The sequence below is a fragment of the Protopterus annectens genome, chromosome 3.part1 (assembly GCF_019279795.1).
Source record: "Protopterus annectens isolate FY-2018-M chromosome 3.part1, PAN1.0, whole genome shotgun sequence".
NCBI classification, from domain to species: Eukaryota; Metazoa; Chordata; order Ceratodontiformes; family Protopteridae; genus Protopterus; species Protopterus annectens.
Genome location: NC_056732.1, coordinates 152108634 through 152135125, shown reverse-complemented (window position 1 = coordinate 152135125; position 26492 = coordinate 152108634).

The following is a 26492-nucleotide window of genomic DNA, read 5'->3' as shown; positions in this document are numbered from 1 at the left end:
CAGGATGCCCATATCCACCAAGCTGGTAATTGAGACAGTGGGAAAGTTCATATACATAGCAACAGACTCTTTTTTATTGATTACACCGTTGGAGTGAGCATATCAATCAATGTCAGGAGTATCCAATTTACAACTATGGGGACAGAGCTTGTCACTGGAAATTAGTTGTCCTGTGTGCAACTAGGTATTGGAGAAATTTCAATCATGCTTTTACAGAAAAAATGTCACTCAATGTGTCTGAGTCTGTACAGAGCACTGACTAACACTTGAGGGGAAACTAATAAGTAGACCCTGAACATTTAAGGATGAAGTATTTAGGCAGATATTCTGAAGTTAGAAACAAATCAAGCAGTACTTACTGATAACAAAGAATTAGCTTGTCAAGAATGATGAAAAGATGAGTGGCTACTGCCTGGCTACTTCTAATGCTGGTCTCACCACAGCTTCACCCTACTGAGATATAATGCTCCTTTTCTTCTTCTCTCACCAGAAGCAAAACGTTAACACCAGTTCCAAGATGAGAAGCAGGCTACAGCCTGTTTGGTGATCCACAGTCTTGTCCCAAATTATTTAAGGGTCTGCAGGCTTATTGTAGCCTTTTCGTAGTAGATTCCTTGAATAACAACCAGACCAATCAGGAACGTTAAGCACAGACACTCACTGTCCAACCAGAAACAGTCAGGAATCAATGCACTCTGCTCCTTCTGTCATCAGGAACAGAATATAAGCACAGATTCCAAGCTATCACATATGAAGCAGTCGTTAGGCTTTCTGGTGATCAGCAGTCTCCAGGAAATAATGTCCCTGTGCTCCTTCTCTCACCAGGAGAAAACAGAAGCACTAATCCCAAGATGACTACTGAGAGGCAGAATATGGGTTCTCCAATAACTAGTGGTCTTGCAATAAGTGTTTAAAGGTAAGATGAAAAAATGGGTTAATATCCTAAACACTGCAGTATGCACTAAGAAGTTAGATATGAAAGGAGGTAACTTAAGCTTTAGCTGTCTAAGTGGAGCGCCACTAAGAGCAAGATAGATTGAAAGGGGGTGAGCACTTTTGTATTCTGGTACTATGGAATACAGTGGGATGGCCAATAAATTTAAATAGTTGAAGGGGAGTGATTTCACAAAATGATAATTTTGTGCTCACTCACAACAGCCAGTGAAAGGGGAGAGGGAAGGAGATATGTGGTCAAATTAACATAAGGGCCAGACAAGTAGAAAGACAGTTGTGTTTAGGAACACAACAGAAACAGGGTGGGAGAGTGGGAAAAAAAATTGAATGACTGACAAGATCCACAGATGTGGTCTCTTTCCAAGTTTTAATATGCAATTAAAAGCCGAATACAAGTAAAACACAGTGTAAAGAAAACAAATCACAGAATACAAAATAGAAAAAGGCAATAAAGTAATACAAAATACAAGAAATCAAAAGCAAACTAACATTTTCCTTACAGCAAGTGGTGGCAGAGTCTGGATGAGCTTTTCAAAGGAGTAATCATTTTGGTGGCAACTCCAAGAAATCAAAGACATATTTTTCATGCAGAAATATTCCTGCCTGTTATTTTTTAGTTGGTATAGCTGATTATATGCTTGTTGAACCCTAAAATGTTTACAAGGGTAATTATTTTGTCAGTAACTCCAAAGATCTGAAAAAAAACATATGTAAACAGTAATGCACCCCCACCAAATAATTTTTTTGTAAGTTGGTTCAGTTGATGGTATACTTGTTGCTTTTTTTATTGGATTTCTGTAGCAATTTTTATGTGTTTTTATAGTAATATGCATTTGTATTTGCGCAGTGTTTTACTTTTGTGTACTGTATCCTTGGATTTATTTTGTAGGTCTGACAATGCCTGGCAGATTCTTTTTATTGCATTTATGTGTGTATGTAATTCAACTCTTAGGTTATAATGGCTGCTTTCTGTTCTGCAGTGACTACACTTGCTTCATGTTACTCACTTCCTATCTCTTCCTATACTTATTCATTTTTGGCTTGTGGAGTTTATGCTTTTACTTTCTTCATGAGGTAGTGTTTACCTTATTGGATTTTTTTACTATTCCTGATCAGGCAGTGTAGTTATATTTGAGATTTTGTGCTTTTATTATCATAAAAGTATGTTTAATCTGTGGCATAGTCCTGATTTATGTTTTTTTTTAATGCAGACTTAATTGACTTAGTAATACATTTGAGTTGGGAATGTGTATTCATGTGTTTGATTTTTTTATGTAGTACTTCTGTTTTGACAGTCCACCCTACTAAATGGCTTTTGAAGATGGTGGCAGTTTGTTGGATTTTGAAGTCTAAGGAGTAGTGATCTGTAAAAATGAGGTACAAATGGATTGGACTACCTTCTTATTCTATGCAAAGAAGAAATTTCACAAAATCCATATTAAACAAATAAGTTTGCTGTAGAAAAGGTCTGTCCTTGCCTGGAAGGTAAACAACCTCAGAAATTATTTTAGGTGTAACTCTGGGAGGACTACTGTACCTGTTTGGTGGAGTCTCTTTACCCCTACAGATATCTTCATTATTATCCATATGTCCTTTAAAGTCTCCAGTAGAACTACAGAGTTCAGCAATCCATCAACAGTCTCTAAGAAGACCAAATGTTCCAAGTCGCTGTAAGGTATGTATGCACAAATGACAGACATGTTTTTCTTTCTGCAGTGTACATTCATGGTGAGGTGACCTTTTAATTCACAGGTATACAGTCCAGCTGACCAACAGTGGGTTTACACACATCAACACAACTTTATTGGGCTTCTCTTCAGGATCAGCTCAAGATGAGAAAAGAGTCCACTTCTGCTCAAGAAGTCTGATTTCAGAGACAATGATGTGTAGATAGGTAAGAGTAATAGAATTAATCTGATATTTTTCAACATCCATCAGAAGCATGCAGAAAGCTAGAATGGTTAGGGAACGTACAGTCTGAATGGGCTCTGCTGAATTCATCAATAGCTGATGCAGCAACAAGGAGCTGTGACCAAATAATGATTAATGATTGTCATGGAAGTAACTCTAGACCTCCTGGTTATCCAGAAGTGAGGAAATCTGTTAGGTTAAATAAAGAGGCCTTCCATGCAATTCTGGCAGCATAGTCTCTGAATGTGACTAATAGATAGCAACAAACCAAGAAATCAGCAGCTGCAGCAGCCATCAAAGTGAAGACCTGGGTGTAGAAGGGGTTCGGTGAGACCATGGAAAATGATTGTCAGATGGCCTCAAAAGTTTCTTCAAAACTACCCAGCAACTCTGGAAGGAAGGCAAAACACTAACCAGGTTCTTCTTAGCAAGGTTTTAGAAGTGCTGATATTAACTGGGTACATTGTTGAGAGGAAGAGAAAGAAGAAGCACTTTTTCAAAATATCTTCATTAACATCACATATTACATATGATATAAGTACATGTTCAATTTTAAGAGGGGAAAATAAGCCATTACATCTTTTTTTCATACATTATACAAATATGATTCCTGAAAACCACAAAAGTTCACAATTCCAGAAAACCAAAACTGAAGAAACACCACTGGAATAGGCAAAGACAAAGGTAGACCAAAAATTAGCGTAAACCTGCATTTATTATTCGTTTTTGTCAGAGACTTCTTCAGAAAAAACAGATAAATTAACTCACTAGCAATACAGGTTTAAATAATCAGAATGAACTAATAAAAAATTCACTTCAATTATGACATCATTAAAATAAATTAACAAGGTAAAAATACAGAAAAAATGACCAATATCACAAAATATTTTTTAACATACACCCTACATTGTTTTAAAAAACATTTAATATTCACAGCCTCATTTAATCCAGGTTCTTGATCAGAATTTAATGTTATTTGCCACAAAGCTTCTCTTTGTTCTAATAGAGTTTTAAAATCACCTCCCCTTACATCCAGTTCCTTTTGTTCAAATACTGAAAACAGAAATTTGTTGTACTGAGGGCATTTAAGTGTATGCTTATAAAAAACATTTTTAACATCTTTTTTTATATCATAATAATGCTCCCTAATTCTAGTATGCAGTGTATGAGTGGTCATCCCAATGTAAAAGGCACCACAGTGGGAACTTACCCCAATGTAAATCAACCCTTTACTTTTACAATTGAAATGACCAGGGACTTTGATAGTATAAGGCAAATGTGCTAAACGTATGTATGGTCCTTCCAAAATATACCTACTGGTATTACAGCAACCACACTGAAACATACCTAGGGCTCTATTACAGTTAGTTAACCTGTTACCAGTTGTGACTTCATTTTTTTCAAATAAAATTTTAAATCACAATATTTTTTAAACACAAAAAAGGTCTAATTCCAATGACCTTAAAAACGTCTTGGTTTCCTTACAAAATTTTCCAGTTTTCATTAATAATGTTTTGAATGAGCACTGAATCAACTGTCATGTCCAAATTGCAGCATGTATGTCCTTTATTGGTTTTATTACTAATATTATTAACAAATGGAACAACAAGAATAGGGGGATAATAAGACATCTTTTTGCTAATAACAAACTCAGCTGTGTTTCTTAACTGAACGTCTTGATAGCCCCTCTCAAGAAATAAATGAATAATAAATTCTACTTCATCTTAAAAATGTGAATTTTCACTAGTCATACAGCTTGCTCTTATGAACGGCCCCTTTGGAATATTTTTTTTCATAAAAGAAGGATGTAAACTCTGATAATGTAACTATTTGTAAATGTGTCCTCACAATGTATTCGACTGACAAACCTATTCAAGCACAAATCCCATTCTAAATTAACATCTAAAAAATTGACTTTCAACCCCACATCTCCAAGAGTGAATTTCAAAAACACAGAGCCCTGATTTAAGGCTCCTACAAACTCGTGGACTCTATCTAAATTACCTTCTATTACAAAAATTAAGCCATCCATGAATCTTTTGTAAAAAATAACCTGGAACTGGTTGAAAAAACTATACAAAATCTGGTGCTCCCACCAACCCATTACCATACTGGCAAAAGAGAGGGCAGCGGGGGACCCCATTGCTACCCCCTTAATCTGTCTAAAAATATTTTTTATTAAACATAAAATAATTATTGTTTAATAGAATTTCCAGCAATTCACAGTAGAAATTAACTTGATCATTAGAAAACTCAGAAAATCTGTTTAAAAAACGTCTAACATATTCCACACCAGTATTGTGTGGAATACAAGTAAATAAAGATACCACATCTACTGTGAATAAAATGTATTTACTTGGGTCAAACACAACACTTACTGAAAAATTTCTAAAACAATTCAAAAAATCCCATGAGTCTTTAAGGTAAGAGTCCAGTTTAAATATTAAAGGCTCGAAAAAGTAGTTGACCATCAATGAAAACCTTCAGTTATATAGTTGGGGGCAGATATGATGGGTCTAAAAGGGGGGGGGTTGTTCAATTTTTGTGAATCTTTGGAATTCCAAACAAAACCCCCAGTCTGGGTTTTTTAATGTTACAAAAATCATACATAGTTTTGTCCAAATTACCATTCAAAAATTCTCAAATAAGAATGAATAAATCATCCTGTAACTGTTGTTAACAATATCTAAACTCACTTGCTCATACTATTCTTATTTTTTCATTACTCATTAGTTCAGTTAAAGCCTTTTTATCATCCTTAGTTTATTAAAGTTAAGTGAACATTACAATGTTGCTGATAATGTAATTAATCTATCTAGTTTTGTTCTGAATGAAAACCATTGCAAAATTTAAAAACTTGGCTTGAATTTTATACCGGCTAAAAAAGCCAATGTAAGTAATTATTTTATATTTCCTATTAATTATTCCTTTTTTTACTTCAGCTTCTGTTCTAGACTCAACAATAAACTCAACCAGAACTGATCTTTTATTTGCCACTCCTCTGTCCCTTTCTCTATGCTTATAAATTGTAGACAAGAAGATTTACATTGATTTATATTTTTGTTGTTTTACCTTTTATTTTCACTGTTGCTAGAAAGACAGGCTTTAGACAGGCAAACTCTAGCCAACAAAAGGGACCTAGTCAGCTATAAATTAACACAGACTAAAGAGAGGACAATCCAGAGCTCATCTAAACAATCCTTTATTGATTTGTGATTGACTGACAAGTAGCCTGGTAAGAGAAGTTTTTACTTGAATTTCTATTTTTTTACCACTTTTGTCACTGTTCCTAAGAAGAAAGGGATAGCTTTGTAGATATATATATATATATATATATATATATATATTTTTTTTTTTTTTTTTTTTGCCTTTAATTTTTACTGTTAGTTGTTAGAAAGGGATAGATTTTATACAGGCAAACTCTAGCCTTTCAAAGGGGCCTAATCAGCTATAAATTCACAAAGACTGAAGAGAGGACAATCTAGAGATCATCTAAACTATCCTGTCTTGGTTTGTGATTTATTGATCTTTCCTGTTAAAAAAGATGCAACTGTGAGCGATAGTGAGCAGAAGCTACTGTGTGCATTCGCACTTGATATAAAGGAGTTCCAGCTTTTTTGTGACTTTCACAATTCATATGGTCAGAGCAACAACTTTTCTGTATTTATTTTAATATTTAGTTGTATATTGATCATGTGCTTTTTTTTCCTCATAAAGGCTGATTTAAACTCTCTTTGAATTCTGTGGTAACTGGTTTTGATTATTCATTTCTTTTAGAGTTTTGTATTCATTTACAGCTGAATATGGATTCCTTAAATGAGTATGCCATTCATGATTTGCTAAAGCACAAATATCTTGTACAGTATAATAAATTATATATATATATATATATATATATATATATATATATATATATATATATTTGTTTATTTATTTAAAGGCAAAACCTGATAGCATTGGTGATCTGTGTTCCTCATGTTAAAAGTTGAATGATTTGCTTTACCACTAATAGTGTTAAATCTAGACTTACTAATGATTGCACTTGTGCAATTGGCATAGCTTGGAGAACTGTTACATATACTAATGGCTAGACTGATGAGATAAATAATGTTAGGCAAAGAGCAAGTAGAACACATTTAGTAAAGGAAGTGTCTATTGTCTTTAAATACCACTTAACCTCTAAGTCGCTGACAACTTTGGAATTCTGGATAGAAGTATTCAGCAATCTGATAAGTCAGAGCACATAGAAGGAAATAAAAAAGGAAAGACAGGAAGAAGTTCACAACAAATACCAGGGAAGAAAAAGAAACTGATAAATCTACAGAAAGCAAAGAGAATACATACTAAAAAGGACACTGCTTTGTTGTGTAACACACAGCTTACTGGTAATGATAACATTTTTCTATCAGAATATCTTCAGTCTACAGAAAAATGCATAATTTTTCCAAAGAGAATGTAGAAAAAAAGAGGCAAAGGGGAAGTAAAAAGGAAGAAATCAAAACTGAATTGGAAAGATTGAAGAACATTATTATAAGAAAAAAATAGGAGAAAGACAGACATTGACAGCATGGCTCAAGCTGTGAATGAACAAGGCCAGCTGGATGAGAACTGCATGCTTGCAAATGTAATAAGCAATGAAAACATTGGGGTTACTAAGTCTAATGGTGATGAAGATCATTCCTTTGTAACAATTGACATTGCAAATATTATTGAATTAGAAGCTGAAAATTCTTCAGATCTGGTCAGAAAAGATATTCTTGTAACTGGAGATTCACTTATTAGAGGGACTGATACTTAACATTCGCACAGAAGATAATGAGCATAGAACAGTGTTATACTTGCAAAAAGCAAAAATAGAGGATGTGAGATAGGCCCAAGAATGCGTTAATGTAGAAAGTATGGCTCCATTTTTATTCATGTCAGTACAAATGATCTCATCCACAAGAAATATTTGACTTTTACTATGAAATGTATAGCCATCTTAGATAGCATAGCTTGTACAGGTGTTAGGGCATATTTTTCACAAATCACATATAGAAAGGAGAGTTAGGTCATTGTGAATCAAAAGATTTTTGATGTAAATACCTAAATGAAAAAATGTCCTGTCTTAAAAAATGGAAATGTGTAGACCATCCAACTTAATTTTGGGCACACATTTGTTCAGACTGGATGATGTGCACTTGTCAAGATCAAGGAAGAGAATTTTTGGAGCAGATATTTTTCAATATTTGACAAACACAAGGCAGGATTTTTGCCAGGTCAAAAAAATTCACAGATAGCAACATTTGATATATCTCTGATGTTTGTTAATGCTAGGATCATTAATAATAATAAAGTTTTTTTACTGAAAAATGTGCCACATTTCCACAAAATTGATGTTGTTATTGTTTGTGAAACATGGTTAAAGAACAATGTCTAAAACACAGTTCTGTCACAGTATAAATGCTTTTACTGTAACAGACATTCTAACAAAAAAAAAAAAATCAGGTGAAGGTGTTATGATATGGATTAAAGATAGTTATGAGACCTGTGATTATTACATGTTCAGTGATAACACCAATACTATACATTTTGTAACTGTGACAATAAAGATAGCCCTGGAACATATAACACTTGTTGGAGTGTATAGATCACCAAAGGCAAGTGCTGATGACTTAGAGGATTTCATACATTTCTTGTGTGAAACACAAGAGGGAAGAATAACAGTGGCTGGAGACTTAAATTTACCAGAACTAGACTGGAATATAGTGATTCAGCAACATTAGTAAGGAAATATTCACAACATATGTTCAGGAACAACAATTGCTTCAGTCTGTTAAAACAACTACCAGGGAAAGAAACATAGTAGACATTGTTCATGTTCCTAAAAAATACGTCATGCCAAATTTTACCACTGATCATGTGCAGTGCTCATGAGGTTATAAAGCTTAATCTGTTGCTACATAATTCTGCCAAACTGAAATCTAAACCAATGCAGAGAAGAAGAAAAACAGATTATATGGAAGCAAAACATTTACTATGTAAAATTAATTGGAGTGATGTGTTCAGAGGAAAAACTGCAGAAGGAATGTGGAAAGTTTTGAAAGAGAAAGTGTTTGAATGCAAAAAATAAATAAATAAATAAAAATGTTTAACATCTGGATCTAGAGACATACAATGTGAGGAGGTTATATTTCCATAGGAACAAGACTCTTGATTAAGGTGAGAGAAAAAAATACAAGAAATGGAAAAGAGGTCAAACTGCAACTCTGAAAACTGAAATAAACAAGCTGGATAAACAAATCAAGCATAGCATGAGACAAGATCAAGAAAACATTTAAAAAAATTATATAAAGGTATTAAGCATAATAGGAAATCATCCTATAAATGCATAAAATGTAGTAGTAAATAAATACAAATTGATAAACTGTGTAGATTTCAAAATTTATTCTCAGACACAGTAGATTATAGACATCTTTACAAAATCATATGCAAAACAGTTTGGCTCCACAAAGGAGTGATAAGTTGTCCTAGTGACATCTGGGTAAGCTCAGTAAAATCAAATTAGATTATATTGAAAAAGAACTATGCAAACTGGATCCAAACTATGCACAGGTAGCAAACAGAATTAGTAATAATGACCTGAGAACACTTCAGCAAGAATGTCTAGTGCCATTATATCTATTATTTACTAGGTGATATAAATATGGGGAGATTCCTCGTGATTAGAAGCATGCACTTATTAAACCAGTTTTTATGGGAAAGGGGGGTAGGAGAAATCCTGAGTCATACAGACCCTTAAATCTACTTTCATGTTGTAGAAAAAATAATGGAGAAGGTAATATTGGATAAGTTATTGTCAGAATTGGAAATGTTGACTTGAAACCATATATCATCATGTTGAAAACAGATCTATTACCACCTGCAACATGATGTTTTATAACAATATAATAACAGCTGCAAATGAAAAATTATGCTGTGATATAATTTATGTAGATTTAACTTTAGAATTTGACAGAGCCCAATACAAACACTGATCAATAAATTAGAAAACTTGGTATTGATGTATTCTTGATAAAATGGATAACTATGTGGCTTACAAATAGAACATGGCAAGTGTCATACAGCAATTGTACAGGTAAAATTCTTTGTTGCAGTCAAGGTATCCCACAGGGCTCTGCCCTAGACCGACACTTGTTTAGAGTGTATCTTTCAGACCAATCTTTTTTACTTGAGGTGTTCCACAGTTTGTATGCAGATTATGTGAAATTGGGTAAACTGATTACATGTGTTACAGATAAGGTATGTCTGCAAAATAACTTGACTAAATTGACCACTTGAGCACAGGAGAATAATATACTGATAAACACATCAAGCATATAAGATTTGGAAAACATAAATTAAAAGGTGAATATTTAATACAGCACACTGTGATTGGAACTGTAGATTCTTTTAAGGACCTGGGTATATGGGTATATCCAGCTTTGGGTTTTTCTGATCATATCAAGCAATTGATCAATGATAGTTATAGAACTATAGGTTGTACAAAAAAAAATATAAGGTCTAGGAAATCAGAAATGATGAAGTCATTGTTTGTTAGTTACATTAGACCCAAACTTGAGTGTGGAATAACAATATGGAAACCTTATATGAAAACAAACATGAGTAAACTGGAAAGAATACAGCAAAAATATACCAAGGGCTTCCACGGATATGAACATTTAAGTTATTATGAAACACTAAAATATCTGAACTTGTACAGTGTCTCATATAGATATTTGAGAGGAGAGCTTATTCAGTTATTCATTTATAGGTTCGTAGGTTCATACTAGGCTATCTGCCCTAGGGCATTTATAAGCCTAGCCAGAATGTGTTTGGCTTTCGCCACCCATTTTAAATTAATTTTGCTATGCCCTTTTTTTGAGGTTAGTATACTGTGCCTCTGTCTAACAGTGACACAGAAGTCATATCCGGGGTAAACCTACGATCTCCCATCCACTCATCAAGATTCCTCTTGAAGAGAGTCAATGAGGGACTCTGCCTAACCTGGACTGGGATTTTATTCCAGAGTGAAGGGAGCCTCTGGGTTATGAATCTGTCCCTCCAGCATGTCCTATTTATTTCAGTGCTGAGGTTCAAGTCTCGAGCGTGTAGCTCGATAGGATTTGGATTTTCTGAGGTGCAGCATGTCCATTAATTCCGGGTTGGACATGGCTTTATACGTCTGGCACAGATCGCCTCTGAACAGGCGGTATGCCACTGAGTAGAGCTGGAGTTTCTTTAACCGGGCAGCATATGGCATCTGTTTGAGCCCTTTGATCCTCTTGGTGAGGTACTTTTGGGGTCTTTTCAGTTGCTGCAGGTGTCTGGTAAGGTACATCCCAAAAGGGGCATTGTACTCAATTATGGGCCTGATGAGGGATGAGTAAAGAGGCACGATGACCTCCGCTGATCTAGATGTGAATCCCTTCATGATTAGGTGGGCTATGTAAAATGTTTTTCTAACCACTTTGGCCACGTGGTTGTCAAATGAGAGATTGCTATCAACTTGAGTCCCCAGGTCCCTAATTACTTCTTCTGTACTTAATGGATTACCACCTATGTGGTAATTTGTGGGCACTTTGTTTTTGCCAAAGGGGATGACTATACACTTTTTGGCATTTAGCTTGAGGCCATGGCTCTGGCACCAGTTGTCTGTTTCTATGAAGCCCTTTTGGAGGATGCTTGTGTCGGCTGGAGAGTCGATTATGGTGCCCAGTTTGCAGTCATCTGTGAACTTGGTCAGCCACAGTCCTTCCATGTTGGCCTGTACCTCCGAGAAATATATACTGAACAAGAAAGGTCCCAGGACTGAGCCTTGTGGGAAGCCACTTGTAATTGGTTTGGAGTCTGACATGGCTCCAGCAATTCTAACCATGTGGGTTCTGTCCTTGAGCCAGTTTGCAACCCATCTAGTGACATAGGGGTTTATATTTAAGCTGGTGAGCTTATCTATAATGCCCAAGTGGGGTATTGTATCGAAGGCTTTTGCGAGGTCCAGGTAGGCTGTGTGGACCACCTTCCCCTCCTCAATGGCCTTGGTGACTGTTTCAAAGAAATCAACCAGGTTTAAGAGGCAGGATCTGCCCTTAGCAAAGCCGAACTGGGTAGGATCCAGTGTCTGTAGGTCCCCAATATCTTTATTTATGAGGTCCATGATTATCCTTTCCATAGCTTTGCAGACCAAGCTAGTCAGGCTTATGGGGCGATAGTTTCCAGGATCCGTTGAGGCACCACCTTTGTGGAGAGAGACCACAGTAGCTGTACGCCACTCTTTGGGTACATATCCTGTAGTAAGGCTGAGATTGAACAGTAGTTTTATGTTTGGGTTTAGCTCTTCTTGGAGTTCATGTAGGACGCAGCCCAGGACACCGTCTGGTCCCACTGATGCTGTGTTTTTTGCTTTGGAGAGGGCGGCTCTTACCTGAGCATCCGAGATGTCAGGGGGGCAGCACTCTGCTGGAATAGATATTTGCCATTTTGGTGGGGAGGGGGGGGAGAAGTTTGCGCTGAACCTGTCAGCTAGGATGTTGGCAATGTCTGTGGGTTCGGTGTATTTTTTGTCATTTTGGACTAATTCTGAGCATATCTGGGAATTACCACCCAGGTTCCTAACATAACTAAAGAAAGCCTTGTGATTATCCTTAGTGTCCTGTGCAATTTTTCTCTCGAAGCTGGCCTTAGACGATTTTATGAGTGCCCGTAGTTTTTGCTAATACTGATCAGAGATGCCTTCCCTTTTTGGAATTTTGCTCTATCATTTAGTAGCTTCCTCCTTCTATTGTATAGCTTGTTTATGGCTGGGGTCCACCAGACAGGACGCCTGCCTTTGGAGGATTGGGTCTTGGTTTTATTTGGGATCGATAATCCATGCATTCCTGAAGGTGTTCATAGAATGCATTTATAAAGGATTCTGCGGTCTGGGCCAGATTTTCCACAGGCCGGGGCTTTGAAGGATTCCACCTCAGTTTTGAGGAGTATGAAATTTGCTTTAGAGAAGTTTTTCACTGTGGTTTTCTGGGCAGGGTGGTGTCGGGATGTGAACATCCAGTGAGATTAGTTTATGGTCTGATCTTACCAGTGAGGGATACACTTCTGGTCTGGAGCATAGAGTCCCCATGTTGGTGATGATCAGGTCCAGTATGTTTTCCCTCTTGTGGGAGTGGTAACAAGTTGTTCCATAGCATTTGAGTTTATAAATTCTAGGAACCTTTGGGCTAGGGTGTTGGAGCTAGAGTAATGCTCCCAGTCTATGTTTGGGTAGTTGAAGTCACCCAATATAATGGTGTTTGGAGAGACCTTCATATTTTCCAGTGTTCTCATGAAGGCCGAGTGGGGTTCCTGGGTTAGGGAGGGTGGTCTGTAGCAGGCTATAAACTGGAAGGCAGTTTTACCCACTGTTAGTTGCACATGGATAGTCTCTGATGCTTCGTGCTGTGCCACCAACCTGGAGGTGTGGGTATCTTTGACGAATATTGATACTCCCCCTCCTTTTGTGGGTCGGTCCAAGTTTTGGGGCCGAAAAGCATGGTATGAGGTATAACCTGGTAGTGCTGGGGTGCTCTCGAGCCTTGAACCAGGTTTCTGTTACTGCACAGATATCGATTTTCTCCATGCTAAGGAGAGTTTCGAGTGCGTGCATCTTGAGGTTTAGACTTCTGGCGTTGAGTAGCATTACTCTTAGTTTCTTATCCCTTGTGATACCTATGGAGGTGGGTTTGTCTTTTGAGCCTTGCCTAAAAAAGGCACTATGGGGGTAGCAAGAGCCTTTGCCAATATCCGAAAGCCCAGGGGTGACAGGTGCAGGCCGTCCCTAGCGAAGCATCCTGGCTTGTCGAGCATGTCATCCCAGGCTGATAGGCATTGGATCCCCTTTGAATGACACCAATAATTAAGCCAATTGTTGAAATTGATCATCTTGTCTTCATATTGTGGCATCATTCTTGGTGAGGGTAAGATGCTACTCAAGGTCAGGGTCATACCGGCCTGGGCCACATGCTCAGAGAGCTCCTCTATGTCTCTTTTCATGTAGTCCAGGGAGGTACGTCTCAGGTCATTCACACCAGCATGGACAATGACTGAGTCATATTTGTACTTGCCTTAGAGTGACCTGAGTGCTTGTGTTATGTGGCGGATCCTATCGCCCGACAGGCAGCTCACCGTGACCTTCTCCTTGTTCAGCCTGGTGAGCGGGACGTCAGTGTGCCTGATGATAGAGTCACCTATTACAAGTGTATCAGGTGTGTTGTTTAGCCTTAAGGGCTGTGACTGTTCGGCACACTGGCTTTGTGAGATATGTGTTGCACGTGTTTTGTTTTGGGGTAGCGGTTGCTTGGGTGTCTGCTTTGGAGGTCTCTGCTGCTTAGGCAGATTTTTATTTAGAGCCTCCGAGTATGTTTTTGTGTGTTTATGTGTTTGGTCTGCTGTCGTGGTAGGTCTATGTGAGACAGGAATTGTACTGAGTGTGGTTTCCTTCTCCTCCTGACTGGTTACGCCAGTACTGAGTTGAGAGAGCTTAGCCTCCAGTTTGGCTATATGGATGCATCTCTCACATGTGTTGGAATTTATTGGGAGGAGGAGAGGGTTGTCTGTGTACATGAGGCAGTTGTAACATTGCCTCAAGATTCCCAGATTCACCAGCTGGACCGGAGAGAAGATTGACAACTGACCTTTGGACATGCTAGAATAGTATTGGGAATTCCTTTATAATTGAAAAAGGGGCCAATGGGGAACAAGGTACTTGAGAGGACTTTGTGAGAGTGTAGTGCTTTTAATTTTTTAGTGCTGACTTATATAATTGCTTTAGTGAGCAAGTGCCTTTAGTGAGCAAGTGCCAGGTAACTTAAATGCAATGTGTTACAGGTAACTTAAATGCAAAAACGACAAACAGTAACTTTCTTTTAAGTGAAACAAGGAGATGAGTACAGTAAGCAATGCAGATATCACTAGGGATCCACAGAAGCGCTGAAAAGCCGTGGTTTAGGTGGTATTAGCGTTTCCAGGAAATAACAAGCAAACAAACAACATGCATACAAACAGAGCTAGATTCAGCAGGCCTGGATCTAGTCTATGCTACAGCAAACAAGGTGTACCAATTTCAGTAAGAAACAGTTGAAATATGCAGGCACTATAAGCCTTTAACCAGAAATTCCCAGCTCAGAAGGGCAGAGTCCAGCCTCTCCTCCCACAAGAGTGCGGACCACGAACCTTCTTAATTTAAAATAACTGGCCTGAAGCCCAAGTGCTTAAACCAGAACTAATACACTTTTAGAATAACAGACACTGAGCCCTCAATCAGCAGTTCCCAACTTAGAAGGATGTAAGCCACCTGTCCTGCCACCACAGTGCAGGCCACAAACCTTCCTAATGTAAAACAACTGGCATTTACAGACAACTACCTGTGGGAATATTTGGGTTATCAAAAAGTACTAGAGGATCATCAGACAACTTATGTAGAATATATTGTGGGAATGAGAGAGCAGCTGATGCATGGAATATACTACAAAATTACATTAAAGTAAGCACTTGTTTAGATATTTCAAAGAACATCCTGGACACTTATTATGGGAACAACTGTTTTGGTATATTGGCATGCTAGAAGGGCATTAATGCCCCTACTTGAAATATTTGTATGTATAACCTATCAGTCCTTGATAGGGAAATCAGTCTCCAATCTGCAGTCCAAACTTCTGATTGGCCTCATCCGAATAAAGAGATGATAAGCCAGCAAGCAAAGAAGAGTAGTATTGCTGACTTTTGAATTCATCCTCAAGTCTTGGTGAGTACCTTCATGAGGTGGACCCTGTTTTTCACAAAATATCACCAAAACGACATGGATATATAGACTGTATTTTATATAGGATATATCATGGACATAATAAATAAAAAAGATAGCTGGGTGCACAAGAACCAGGATAAAAAAGTGTCCAATCCTGGTAGGCGCACTGGTGCCAGGACTAGAAAAAATGACAGGCAGACAAACAGAATACTCAAGACACAGAAATACTTCTACAATGAGGGTAAGCCAGGCTAGGCCAGGCCTAGGGGGAAGATGGACTCCCTGTTGTAAAAGGAAGCAGCAGCCCACAAAAATCACAAAAACTGGTAGGCCAAAAAAGAGCCATAAAGATGATAGATGGACTATTGAGGATAAAAAAAAAGTATGTATTGTTACTATTATGCAAGAACCCTAACATTTCCAGACAGAAGCTATATAAAATGACTAAGAGTGAAATTAGAGGAAAGAAAAATACCTCTACAAGAAAAACTCTCAGAAGCTTCAAATAAAAATTTGTGTTCATTAATACAACAGATTTATGAAAAACATTATATAGACCAAAAAACCTTGGGCTGTTTGGAAATAGAAGTGCCTGAGGAAGTGCAAAAATATAAAGAACAAAATCTAGAGACTTTTAAAAGGTATAAAAAGATATATGGACATGGGAAAGAAAGAGATCTGATATGGTGCAATATTTATGCAAAGAATAAAGCTAAATTAATCATCACAAAAAAGGCAGCCTAAAGATATTTGAATAGAAATACAGGCAAAAGCATACAGATATGGAAAAATTCACAATAAAAAAAATAAGATCACAAAGAAGAAACGTAGAACAGAAGATTAGTAAAGTAGAAGTTAAAAAACTAGAAGATGAAGTTATAGAATATTGAAAAGTGAAGGATTTAGTGCAGAAAGTTTAACACAGGTTGCACCACAGCATGATGAAACAACGAGACCCCATTGTAAGGAGAAACAGGAGGAGCAGGAGAAATCTGAAGAAGAAATATGGATATGAGAAAAAAAGAAGATTTAATATGGTACAATATTAATGCAAAGGAGAAAGCAAAACTAATCAATACAAAAAGAGCAGCGCCAAAGATATTTGAAGAGAAATATAGGCAAAGGCATCCAGACATGGACAATTTTACAATACAAAAAAATTAAAAAAAAAAAAAGCAAAGACAAAAAGTAGAAAAGAGGATTAGTAATGGAGACGTTAAATTAATAGAAACTGAGATTATGAATTACCTCTGGAGTGAAGGATTTAGTATAGAAAATCTAACTCAGATAACATCACACCAGGATAGAATAATGGATCCACAAATTAAGGAGAAACCAGGCAAGTAGGAAACATCTGATCAGTTGCCATATGAAGATATTTTGGAGCCATTCACAAGAAACCGATACAAATGTTCATTTGGAGCTGCACAGCAAGAGAAGGAACAGAAAACTGTGGCAACTCTGTCACAGACAATGTTGTGGAGTGATAGACCAGTGAGCTCCCATATGAAAGAGTACCAGGTGACACAGGATGAAACTGAAGTGAATGTGGCACAGGAAGATACTCTGGAAGCTTCTATAGCATGCCCACAGGAAATGGAGAACAAAGAATTTGCCTTCAGTTTAGAAGAAAATGATCTAAGAGAAGAGTTGCTTGATTTAATACAGATGGACAGAAATATTAAGATCAATGAAAGAAATAGACTACAGAAAGTCAATAAAACTCAATAAGTTAGAAGTTTGATAAAACAAATGAGCACAGTAATTAGGACTGTCCATAGTGATCTGTGTGATATAACAGAAATAAATAGGATATATTACTGATCACCTAAATTAATAACAGATACAGTCTTACCAAAAAAAAAACAGAGTTGTAAGGGAAAAGGGGAGAAATTGAATGCCATCATGGAAGTATCTAATACAGAAAACTATAAAGCAATTAAGACAAGAAGTGTCACTGTTAGAAGAGTATAGAAGATGGAACAGATTAACAAAATTCATCTGAAAGATAGATGTGATAAAAGCAATGCACAGCATCAGAACAGATAAGGATCTCTCATGCATTATCGCAAATAATAAACTAAAAATATCAGCACAGGCAGAAAAAACTTAGAAGATATCCAGATAAATATAAAGAAAAAGTACAAAATAAGCAATTTACTGATGACCCAAAAAGTTTTATAGAGAATTGAAAAACACAACAAAAAAAAAAGTAGAAATAGATATATTTTGGAGAAATATCTATGAAGATCCTGTTTTGGTATATTGGCAAGTTAGAAGGGCATTAATGCCTGTGCTTGAAATATTTGTACATATGTATGTATGACCTGTTATCAGTCCCTGGTAGGGAAAGCAGTCTCCAACCTGCAGTCCAGACTTCAGGTAGGCCTCATCCAACTCTTTGACTTTCCCCTCACTAATTATTTGCTCTCAATACCCTGGTTCATTTGTTAATTTTATCCAATAAATTCCAGCTCCCTCTTGCCCATTTTCTGAGCCCACCTGGCAGTCATCTGGTAAAATTTCCTTTCTCCATTCACACATTGACTTAGTTCTCAAACTATTTCTGCTACTTTGTAAACATGGTATTCTGTATGGGTGTTACTATTCTTCAGTATCTGCATCCAAATTCCTACACTCTACTTACTTCACAAACTTCCTCCTGTTTCAACATTTCTTTCCACTTTGATTTAGAATCTTCTGTTTGTGTTATGTATATGAGCCTTAACTGTGTAGCTCTAAAGTATCTCTTCAAATCTGATAATCCTAGGAAAAATTGTTCTTTGGGGAATACAAATTATCCCACTTAATTTTTGCTTGCGCTCCCTCCTAGATAAATTTCTTCATTTATTTAATTATGTTCCACAGCTTCTCCTCTGGTTGACAAAAATATGCCTGATCTGCATACAATATTAAAAGGAGTAGAAACATTTTCAGTGCTTGTACATTACTATCCATATCCATAGTCAAGAGCTTCCAGCTTATTAATTTGTGTACTATATTTTGTTTAGTCTCTTTAAATATATTTTTAACTACCATAATAGAATCCTTTTTAATCTAAATATCTAAGTACTTCACCTTGTCATGTCCATTATAGCCTTTGTTTTATCTTCATTTATTTTATATCATGACCAAAAATTTTGAAACAGTCTCAAAATGTTCAACTTTGAAATATAGTCATATCCCAAATATTCTCACATTCTCAAATATTTCTTCAGAAATATATCCAATACAAAATAATATAATCTGCAAAAAGGGCTATTTTTTCTGGAGTAATATACCAGTTGAACCCTTGAATTTATTTGCCAGTGGTTTTCAGTATGAGGCAAATCACAAAGGAGAAGGAGGGCACCTCTGCCTGGTTCCTCTGATCAAATACAACTTGCCCTGCCCGGTTCAGCGGTTCTTCTTATCAAACACAACTTGCCCTGCCCGGTTCCTCTGATCAAACACAGCTTGTCACACAGGAACCTTACTGGTATGGTTCTTGCCTCTGTCCCTTCAAATGTCTTCGTAACTAACTCCATTATTCGATCATGAAATGCAAATGCTGCCATTACTTATTCATAAAATCCCAGCTAACTTTCTGCAGCTAGACTCACCAACAATAATGGGGTCTTCTTGCACTCATCTTCCCTTTGAATCATTATTGTTCTGTTAATTTATTACTTTATTTATTTATTCATTTGTTTTTTTTTAGTTATTTGCCTTTGTTGATGGGGAAAGTCCAACAGGACAGAGCCCATTTTCAGTCGAGGTCTGAGGAGAAAAGATCCATCACAGAATATTTACATTAACAAGTGAATTTCAGACAGTTTTCAGAAAAACAACAGTTACAATTCTCAAAAAAAAAAAAAAACATAATTACAACATAGGTATATATACAGTAAAGTATTTACATCAACAATTATAAGTCTATACAGATCTTGTAGCTCTAAAATCTTGCAGGAAGTAAATGGATTGATACAGTAGAAGGGAAATGTTGTAAATATGTTTAGTGTTCTTACATTTCAGTAAAGAAAGATTTGAAAGGAGTTCAATGCATATGATGAAGTAAGTTATAAAATTATATAGGAAGCCAGATTTACTGTTGTAGTAGTTTGTAAAGAGTTCAAGAGATATAATGAAGTAAGTTATAATATTATGAAGGAGGGGAGGGGAAATATTAGTATTATATAGGAGAATAATAGTCATAGCAGATGACTGAGAGAGCATTACTTCTATTTAGGCTGCCTGTTCCAAATTTGGTGTATCTAGAATGTTTATAATTTAGGTATACAGGGGATGCATGAGAAGGGTAAAGCAGTGGATGGGGGCAACTGGAAAAAGAGAAAGATGAGAAGTGTTGTTTTAGAGGGATCGTTAAGAGGTTTGTATTGATTAAAGTGCAGGAGGGAAAGTTGTTAGGGGTTTAATGATTCAAGCAGAGAATGGCAAAGGTTAGGGATAAGCAATATGTTTGTGCTTTCACTAAAGGTTTCAACCTGGTGATGAACATAAGCATGAAATGAGAACAGAAGAAACACCATGGTTAACTAAATCAAAATGCAACTAACATCTATTATAAAAAACAAATCCCAAGATAGACACGCTTGTTTATTTATTGATGCAAATACATACAAAGCTTTCAGGTTCTACCCTTCATCAATGCTAACAATTATCTTAATTGCAATTTAATTTATAGCAAAATCAAGTAGGACATGTGACACAACTATCCAATTATAAAGCTTTGTTAGATGAAAGACCTAAATTTGCTTATAGGAATTGTACAAGCTTAAAAAGGAGATTAAGTTATAAGGATCTTAAGACAAATAATGTCAACAAGGCTATTGGTAAAGTTGGGACCTTGTTGTTTATTTGGAAACAAGTTGCAAATGTACTTGTTTTTATGTGAGACTGCATTATTGAACATAAATAAGACATATGTAGGGGTATAAAGACAAATGCTTTGGCTAGACATGTTCTAGATATGGATCCAGCTCATGAGTTTAAGTTTAGAGTTATTGGTGTAGTACATGGAGGAAGTAATGTCAATAATATTTTAGAAATATGTGAATACAAGTGGATTATTAGATTAAAAGCAGATGTGTTTCCTCGATTAAATAGTGCTATTAGTATGAAACCTATATTAGCTAGGAAACAAAGGGGCAGTATTATTAAAAAGTTTGTATTTTTCTTAAATGTTTATTTATCAGTATGGTTTTAGTATTAACAAATATTTATAATTGGATGGCTGTTTCACATGTCCTGCTTGATTTTATTATAAAGTAAATTGTAATTAAGATGATTGTTAGCACTGATGAAGGGTAGAACCCAAAAGCTTTGTATGTGTTTGCATCAATAAACGAATGAGTGTGTCTATCTTGGGATTTGTTTTTTATGATGAATGTAAGCATGGCCAGGATTGAGTAGGGTATTTTTTTAGCTGGATTTTGTAGCTTGGGAGTTTGTTAGTCATTTTTACTTGTGTAGGATGGTCTTCAAGAGTATGGAGATGTAACAAGAGTATAGTGAGTCCCCCCAATTAATTATTTGCTGTAGTAGTGCTTAGTGGAAATTTATCACCAGAATGAAAGGCAATAACATGTTTTTTTAATGCAGGTTTTCACAATAATGTATCAGTTTGTATGCCATAACTAGCTGAGAGTATGTTATATTGTTGTTAAGCTCTAGACAGTTTAGGTGTTTTAAGGCTTGGCAGTGGTGAGCTCCGTGTTCAGTGTTGGCAGCAAATGTACTGCTTTGTTGTAACAGGAGGTCAGTGTGGATTTTACTGTAGAGCTTGGGTTTGTAAGGATAGATGAAGCATATAGGTTAATGCTGGGGCTTTTCTTGATGGGTCTGTAAAGTACTGTTTTGATCTGTAAAAGAAGCCACATTTCTGGTGTGTGTTTTTTTTTAATTGTTTGAAGAATACGTTGATCAAATTTAAGACTGAAATCTATTGCAATGCCTGGTATGTGGTACTACATCAATGTTGGTATTATTTGCAGATGAAACCAAGAAAGAATGCTTTTAGTGGAGATAATGTTTTGGGGTGAAGGGCATCAGTTTTGTTTTATTGGGTTTAAGGAGTAGGTTTGAATTTTTCAGCCAGGTTTACATTGCAGAGAGATAAATTTGAGTGATTTCAAGGAGTCTGGGTATTGTGGGATCTGTACATATTAAAGTCAAATCATCTGTGTCTTTACAATACAGCCCTGTGGTAACTGTAAGAGAGGAAGAGAGGTCCTGTTGTCATTTGACTGCTTGTTGCCTTCTAGATAATAACTAAGGAACCATTTAAGGGAGGACTGAGAGAGACCTATAGAAGAAAGCTTGGTGAGTAAATGTCAGTGTGATACAGTGTCACAAGCTATGGGTAAGTCTAGCAACACCATTGACACTAAGCTACAATTGTTCTTACTCTGGTTTATAGTGTTGGTGAAGTAAAGGAAGGTGGTGGTTGTCCAGTGGTGGGACCTGAAACCATGCTATGTTTCAGAGAGCAGATCATTTGAATTTAGGTGATGTAGAAGCTGAGCATGAATATATTTTTCAGGTATTTTTGATAAGGGAAGAGGATTGCAATAGGCCTGTAGTTATTAAACTCTGTAGACGTGCCATCTTTGTGTAAAAGTATAATACAGGATTTTTTCCACATGGAAAGAATGTATTTTTCAGTTATAGATCTAGTTATCAATATAGAGACTGGAAAAGCAATTGCATCTGCATCACACCTCTCAACTGTATAGATTTTCAGAGACTGTCCAGATTTTTGCCTCATATTTTGGGTCTGCTTCTCATAAAATTGTGGTTTTGTGGCAAATCATTGGTAAATTATTGAGGGTTGAAGTCAGAAAATAATGACAGACATTTGAGTTTCAGACTTCATACACTTCAGAAAATTCATGCTAATGCAAAACCTGTTATTCCATCAACTTTCTAACTTTGTAAGAACAATATTTAAAAAGTGTCCTTATTTTGGGTCTTTGTCTCCAATTATGTATTGCTTTGTCCAGATTTTTTATTCTAAGAGGTTGAGAATTATGATCTGCATCCATTTTTAAGTAGTCCGAGGGGAGGTGGTCAGCAGCTAGGGTGGTTGGTTTTAGCTGATGTAGGAGTTTTTTTAATGGTGGAGGTAGGTAGCTGGGGATATTTAGCAGAGGCTGTTGGTACTGAGAGGGCACTGGAAGTTTTAAAGTTTGTGAAGGACAATATAGTTTATGTACAATAGCTGTTAAAATGTGAGGGAATCAGATAAGTAGCATTGTTGGATTTAGGGCTGGGGGGGGGTAATTTGGCCTGGATGCAAAAGTTTTTTTATGAAAGTCCAGAAGTGTTTTGGATTGTTTTGATGTTTATTTTGGATAAAGGTTTGCTTGTTATGTTTTATTTTCGATTTTGTCATATTCCTTGACTGAAAAGTTGAAATGTATTTTGTGTTCTTCTTTTTGAGCCACTCTGTCAAGGCTTTGTCACACTGGAGCATTAATTTCTTAATTTCCTTTGTTAGCCATGGTGCAGGATTGAATCTGACATTTTTGGTAAGTCCTGTGGCAAGATTATTAAAAGTTTTTAGTAATATTTCATTGAAGTTTGTGAAAGCAGAGTCTAAGGGCATAAAGTTTAGTATTTTCCAGTTATGTTCTGTTAAGGATTTGATAAAAGTGTGTTTGCCAAAGTTTTTTGAGTTACAAACTTAGCTGTAAATTATATGTTTATCTTGGATATTGCCATAGGCGCCAGAAGCTGTTGAAGAATGGGGGTGGGAGAGGGTGAGAGGGGCACTTAGTGATTTAAAAAGGGCAATTTTTATAACTATTTACTACCACAACATAGCTTCACTTGGAGGACATTTTAAGTTTAGCCAATTCCCTTTTGGTGCTTGAATAAACATTTTCTGATTGCTCTTACCTACCCCCTGGCTGATAATTGTATATTAGCCCTAGTGAGAATAACTGTGATCATTCCATAGATAATTTGAGGGGACCATGTAAGGGATGCAGCATTTAGGAGCTCCCTGTATCCATTAGTGGCATGAAGGGCAATCCTGGAATACATTTTCTATTACCCATCCTTAGATCTAAGTTGCATTTGAATATGGATGGATGAGCTTTGTTTTATTTTTATGGATAGTCTGTTCTGGTAGCCTCTGTGATATATATCCATCTCTCCACAACATTCAGTTTAGATACCTGGACTGAGTATTTCTGATGCCATTTGACTTGCTGATGTTCAGTAGGTCCATCTGTATTATGTCGGAGGATGTTTTGTATGCCAGACATGTCACCTCTAAGCACTCTGTAGGATATTGAGTATAATAATAAATCTTTGAGGTGGTCCGTGCAAGACCTATTGTTTAGGACTTGTATCCTTTTAGCAAGGTATCTCTGAAGGTATTCCAATTGTTGCATGGGGCTAGACAGATACATGCCAAAGTGGGCATTATACAAAATGATTGACCTAATGAGAGCTTTGTAATGGGGGACAACAACATCTCTAGATCTAGTCACAATCAATTTGTTTATAAGCTGTGCACTATAGAAAGGCTTTCTTATGACTCTGGGCATATGCTGGTCAGAAGTTAGGTCACTGTACACACAAGTTCCCAAATGCCAAACAATTGGGTCAGTTCTCAGACGGCATTGTCATGATTTTGACACTAGTTATTATTTGGGACAAACCTGACTGCATGATGGTTAAGTCATTTGGGGATTCAATAACTGCTCCTAGCTTGCAGTTATCTCAAACGTAGCTGGCCAAAGCCCTTTGGTATTTCCTTTTACTTTTGAGATGTATATCCCAAACAGAAAAAGTCTGAGCAGCAAACCCTGGGGGACTCCATTGGTGATCGGTCTCTTCCCCTATTTTGATCTCCTGCATCCTATGAGCAAGTTGGCAATCCAGCTAGTGATGCAAGTGTTTGCTCCTACAGTATTCATCCTTTGTACTACACCTGAGTAGGGGATTGTGTCAAAAGGCTTGGCCAGATCAAGGTAATGTGGTATGAACTGTTTTACCTTCATCTATTTGGTAACAACAGTAACACTTAAAATTTGCTCATGATTTTGAGACTTTCACACTTTCCTCTGGGCTGTTTTCAAACACATTTTTAGGGCCATGTATACATGTATGCATTCTTTGATTCACTTTCCTGATTGTATTAAATTATATTCCTTGCATAATACAGCACCAGTTGTTAGAATGTGTTTTAAATTTGTAGTTTTGAACAGTCTTCTAGTAAGCAATGAAACAAAATGTATGAACCAATAATGGCAAAACTACCCATTTCAAAAAATTTCAACCATAAAAGGCCACTCAAACTTCTGTCATTACAATCCACCAATATCAGTAAATATGCAAAATCTCTGCAGAAGTAAGTCGTCTAAATAACTCCACATTAAGGGGATCTGTAACTAATGAAGAGGTTGCTGCTAGGAAACAACTTTATATTTCATTGTTTCATCTACAAATAAAGTGGTTTTTGCCACATCGAAAAGTTTCAATGTTGAAAAAAGTATATTACTTAACTTAGATTAAAGCATGCACACATGCACACACACGCACATACACACACACACACACACACACACACACACACACACACACACACACACACGACACACCTACACACACACTCACACTTGGGGGTTGTCATACTGGTTAAGGTGTTTACATCACAGACTCAAGGTACATGACTTGATTCTCAGCTTTGGTCACTTTCTGGTTATTGGCTAGAGGTGTAATAGTTTGCAGACTGATTTTCCTAGCATGACCCCTTATCTATCTACATATTTATCTATTTATCTATACATAAATAGATAAAGAATAAATACATGACAAATGATCAAAGACTACACTGATCAAATTAGACTCAAGCCCAGCCAAACAATTACATACTAACTGAAACACACTCACACTTTGTAGCACATACACACACATACATTATATATAATTACATATGCAAAATAGCATTTACACATTATTGACATTTTTATAAGATAGGCAAAGAAAACTGACTAGATTGCTAGTTACCTGAGTATCAGATATGTGCTAAGGATGGAAGAAAGCTATTGCTGCCTGCCTAAATCTCAAATTCAGTCATAAGTCTTTCTTACCTCAGATCCTTCAAAATCTCACTGGCAGTCTTTTTTCAGTTATCACAATCTAAGAGAGGCTACTCGCATTCCACAACTAGAATACCCTACCACCACTGCCACTACCATTTTCAGCTGCATCTACTATTAATTAAACAAAATGATAAACTCCTAGATAAAATCTGTGGCCTCCATTCATACATCACCCATTCTGAACAATACTGCTTAACAATCAAAAGATGTAAAGGGCTTAGTATTTTCCTACAAGCAACTTTTCCACTAGCACACTCATCTATATGCTGCCATTCCTCAAGTTTCTGGTTCTCTTTTATACACACAAAACCTTTGGGAAGTAGAATCTTTGGCTTTCTTTCCAAATACTTTGGATACTCCATTATTCAAACGGCAAACACACACTAAGGATTTTTCCACAGCTATCAACGTACTGTGTAACATTTTAAATATTGAAGATTAAAGATAAGGAACATGTTGAATGATGACTGCAGCAGTACGTAGGTTAATATGTGTATTAAAAGTGCATAACACCTGTAGCAAGATGACTATATTATAAATTCTACGAAATGTAAAACCCAATGGCTCCACAAGAAAATCAATAATACATATAAATGCATGCTTTCATAACATTATTTTAATCAAATGCATTAAATTCAATCAAAAATTAAAAGTTTGAGTTTATAATTTCAAAATGCTACATGTACCTCTCAACCTTTTAGCACAAGAAATCTGGA